Genomic DNA, 5,000 nt, shown 5'->3' with positions numbered 1-5,000 from the left:
GGCGATGGGGCAAAATGGAGGAGGGTGTGTGTGTGGGGGGGTGTTAAGAGCCTCTATTCTTTCGACCCTCCGCCGCACAGGACTCATTGATGAACCCATTCACAGCTGTAAATTGCCACACATGCCGGATGTTTGGATTGTAAAAAGAGAGAGAGATACACACAACCCGGATATATTTTTCCCGGCATAAATGTAATCAACGCGTCCCAAAGGTTCAATTACCTCCCGGATTCACATGACAATTAAAGATAATTCCCCCCTCGAAAAAGGAAAAAGAAGAAGGAAAAAGGAGAGAAGAAATAGCCTTCAGAGAAAAAAATCCTCTCACTTAAGGAATCCCTCTCCCGGATGTGCTTCCGGAAGCCTCGGGTGGGCCGTGATGCTCGGCGCAGGATCTTGAGGGAATTGCAATTAAATACAACATCAAGCCTGTCATCCTAATCCTCATCTCCTCCGAACCTAAATAACCTGGGCCTTTGGGGGGCCATTCTATTATCCCTTATGTGTGTATCTCGAGACAATTCATTACGGCGCATCTTGCTCTTCTCGGGATCAGCAATCTATTAATAAAGGCGATGGGATTTTGCAAAAGAAAATCATAAAAACAGATGTAATGCGACCCTTCTCGGCGAACGAGATAAAACGCTCCCGTAGCAGAACGTAGAAATAATTGTAAATTAGATATTTTTTTCAATATTAACAAACCCATATTGATTTACAACACGCGAGAGGAGGAAGTAGCACACCTTATTAATTAAAAGGAAACATTTACATACCGCACATTATGAGGCACATTATGCGAGGATGGATAATGAGTTTGGATAATAAATCCCTTGTTTGTTTTCCAAAGAAACTTTTTCAATAAGGGCGAGAACATCTTGGGGAGATCATTATTTCTTCTGGCGCAGCTCTGATGAGGTACTAAGGAATAACAAGTTTGTTAGCGAGTTATTGGGGAAGCGGAGGCGAACGAACGCACCGGAGACGGTAGAGAGGATGCGCTATAGAAGAAAATAACATTACATACATATATTCATGGACTCAAACACACACACACACACACACACACACACACACACACACACACACACACACACACACACACACACACACACACACATATATATATATATATATATATATATATATATATATATATATATATATATATATATATATATTAGATTCATATACATATATACATATACATATACATATATATATATATATATATATATATATATATATATATATATATATATATATATATATATATATATATATATTATATATATAATATTTATTTATATACATATATACATATACATACATATACATGTCAAGGCCGCGGTGGCCGAATAGTTAGAGCGTCGAACTCAACATTGTCACGTCGGCAATCTGAGTTCGAGGGTTCGAGTCACCGGCCGGCGCGTTGTTCCCTTGGGCAAGGAACTTCACCTTGATTGCCTACCTAGCCACTGGGTGGGCAAGCCATCCCAAGTCAGTGCTGGTCCCAAGCCCGGATAAAATACAGAGAATGATTACCTAAAAAGATAACACCGGCACTCTCCGTGGAAAGGAACTGGGGACCCTACCACGTACTCACTCCAAGAGCATCACAACATGAAAACTACAATTAAGTATCATGCTGTGACCACGGCGGCTCAGACATGAACCTACCGTTAAAAGAAGAATACATATACATACATATACATATATATATATATATATATATATATATATATATATATATATATATATATATATATATATATATATAGAATAGAAGCGATGGGAGGAAGAGAGAAATGATAAATATAGGTAGATAGGTAAGTAGATAGACAGAAGGAAATCCCCGCTAACCACAGTCCAAACTAGCACAGACAACCTCAGCCCCTACTCCCCCTCCCCTTCCCCATCACCCTATCGCCTCTCTTCCTTCTTCCCATCCTCCTACCTCCTCTCATCCCCCCTCCTCCTTCTCCCACCACCCTCACTTCACCCCCACCCTCTCCTCCCCCTCCCTTTCCCCTTCCCATCTCGCTCTCCCCTCTCCGTCAACCCCGCCATCAATCATGACTCATCAATCAATCACGCTCACGCCCATGGAGAGGTTTCCGCCACGGGGGGTTCCGAGGGTGCCGACTCTCAGAGGTGGAATCCCCCCCCCCCTTCGTACCAACTGTGAATCATCTCCATCTACTAGTGGTAAGGAAGAAAGAAAATAAATAAAGAGAAAGAATAGAAGCGATGGGAGGAAGAAAGAAATGATAAATATAGGTAGATAGGTTAGTAGATATATAGAGAGAGAGAGAGAGAGAGAGAGAGAGAGAGAGAGAGAGAGAGAGAGAGAGAGAGAGAGAGAGAGAGAGAGAGAGAGAGAGAATGAGTGAGTGAGTGAGTGAGAGGGAGATACAGGCACACAAAAATGAAGAACGCGGGACGTAGGGACGAAAAAAAGACATCGGAGGACCGAGCGCGGACGAGGCCACGCTCGCAGTCGCCTCGAGAGCCAGAGCAGCGCCTTCGAGGTCCCCCTTAAGGCAAAACTTCCCCCGGGCCGTTTCCGCCGCCGACGACCCCGGCGAGAGAGACGCTTCCCTTCCCCAACACGTGAAGCCGATCTTTACGGCCGCCAAACATATCTTCCCCTTACCTTCCCCTTTCCTTTTCCTTCCCCCTCCCCTCCCCTCCCCTCCCCTCCCTTCCTCGCCTGTTGCCTCCCTTGCTTTCTCTCCTCTCCATGTCCGGATTCCTTCTTCCTTGTGTCCCCTTTGTCGTCCTTTCTCTCCCTCCCGCCTTTCGTTTTCGTTTTCTGTCTCCGTTTCCCCTTCCTGTGCCTTTCTCATTTCTCCGTCGCTCTCTTCGGTCCGCTGTTTTATATTCTCTCTTCGTCTCCCTTGCTCCTTCCTTTTCCCCCCACTTCGTGTCCCTTCCTCCTATTCTATTGTTTTCTTATTACTATTCCCATTCCACTTTTATTCCCTGCTTCGCTACTTCTCTTCTTAATCCCTCGTTTTCCTCCTCTTCCTACCCCCTACCCATTAACCCGGGCCTACTTCCCCATTCCCTTTCCCTTCCTCTCATATCCTGTCTCCTCCCCGTACTTTTTTACCGTCTTCTCCCCTTCTTCACCCTTCCTCACTCTCATCCCCCCCCTCCCCATCTCCCAAACCTCCCCATCTCCCCATTGACACCCCTTCCCCATACCACAACCCCCCATTGACACCCCTTCCCCATACCACAATCCCCCATTAACCCCCCTTCCCCTCCCCCCCCTCCCCCAAGGGCCCGTCGACCTGCGATTCCTGCCGGAGCTAAACACTAACGCGGCCCGGGATTCACACTCAGATTGTCACTGGCCCGCAAATCAGCTTAGCCCCCGCCTCGCCAAGCCTCTTTCTCGCGCAGTGGAAGGAGGGCAAGGGGAACGGGAGGGCTAATATCTACCTTTTTTCTGTATGTTTCTTTTTTTGACCCTTTTTTTTTTTTTTTTTGCTTTGCTTTTAAGGTGGGTTTTGTCTGTGTTTGTTTGTCTCTCTCTCTCTCTCTCTCTCTCTCTCTCTCTCTCTCTCTCTCTCCCTCTCTCTCTCTCTCCCGCCTTCCTTCTCTTTCCTCTTCTCCCTCTCTCTCTATTTCTCACTCTCTCTCTTTCCCCTCTCCCTTCCTCCCTAGTACCTTCTCTCTCCTCTTCCCGGACGGAGGTGAAAGGGTGCAAAAAAGGGTAAATAAAAAAGGGGAGGGGAGGGAGGGAGGAGAAGAGGGATGCAGGAGGAGGATAAGGGGGCAGGGGGAGGGGGGGGAGTGTTGCCTCGTGAGTTGCTACATATTTACCATCCGAAATTGTTGTAGATGAGGGAGGTCGGGTATAGATTTTTCCTCTTAAGTGATGCTGGCAAGGCAGCTTTAGGGGGGAGAGAGAGAGGCGGCGGGGGAGGGGAGGGGTTGATACCTCTGCTGGGGTGGGAAGAGGTAAAGGGGGGGGGAGGAAGGAGCGGGAGAGGGTTGCGTTGCCTTAATGAATTAATCCGAGGGTAACACCAACTTGCCGATCAATGCTATATTTACCGCGTTTACACAGTGTCTTGTTAAACTCACCCCCTGCCTCCCTTCCTCTCAACCGCCCCCCCCCCCTCTTCCCCCGCTCCCCCCCCTTCTCACTTCTCCATCGCGCCGCCTGCCCACCAGCTGGTTCCCACCCCCCGCCGCATGGCCAGCTGGCGTTTTGTTTTCCTCGACAGATGGTCAGCGTGGCCAGTGCGAACACGGTTGTTATCATTATCCTTTCGTTTTCTTTTATCTTGTTAGGAGCGTCGTCCTTCTTTCGTTTATCTACTATCTCTCATTCTTTATCAACACCCCCCGTTCCTTCCCTTATCATCACCATCCTTTTCTTTATCCTTATTGTGCCTTCTTCCCTCATCATCACCATTCTTTCATCCTTTCTCGCCATCATCTCTTCCTTCTTTATCATTACTAACGTTTTTCTTTATCAGTCATTTCCTCTTCCATCATCGCCATCCTTTCTTCCCTTATCATCACCATCCTTTCCTCATGTACCACCATCATCAACCCTTTTCCCTTCGTCACCACCTTCATTCTTTCCTCATTTATCACACTCGCCCCTTCTTCCTTCATCATCTCCACCACTCCTCCCCCCTTTCTTCCTTCATCATCACTACCATTCTTCCCTCCTTTATCACGCCCATCCCTTCCCCCTATCATCCGAAAGGTCACGAAGGGTCAATGTTTCTCAAATAATGAGATCGCTACGACTGCGTCCTCCTCGTCCTCCCTTCCCCCTCGTCCTCCTCTTAGTCCTCCCTATCCTCCTCGTCCCCCTCCTTTTCCTCGCCCTCCTAGTTCCCCTCGCCTTCCTCGCCCTCCCTGTCCTCCTCGTCCCTCTCTATCTCCACGCCCTCCTAGTTCCCCTCCTCCTCCTCGTCCCCCTCCTTCTCCTCGCCCTCTTTGTCCTCCTCGTCCCCCTCCTTCTCCTCGCC

Source organism: Penaeus monodon, chromosome 3 (genome assembly GCF_015228065.2).
Source record: "Penaeus monodon isolate SGIC_2016 chromosome 3, NSTDA_Pmon_1, whole genome shotgun sequence".
NCBI classification, from domain to species: Eukaryota; Metazoa; Arthropoda; class Malacostraca; order Decapoda; family Penaeidae; genus Penaeus; species Penaeus monodon.
The sequence above is the reverse complement of the archived record's forward strand: the minus strand, read 5'-3'. Positions refer to the sequence as shown.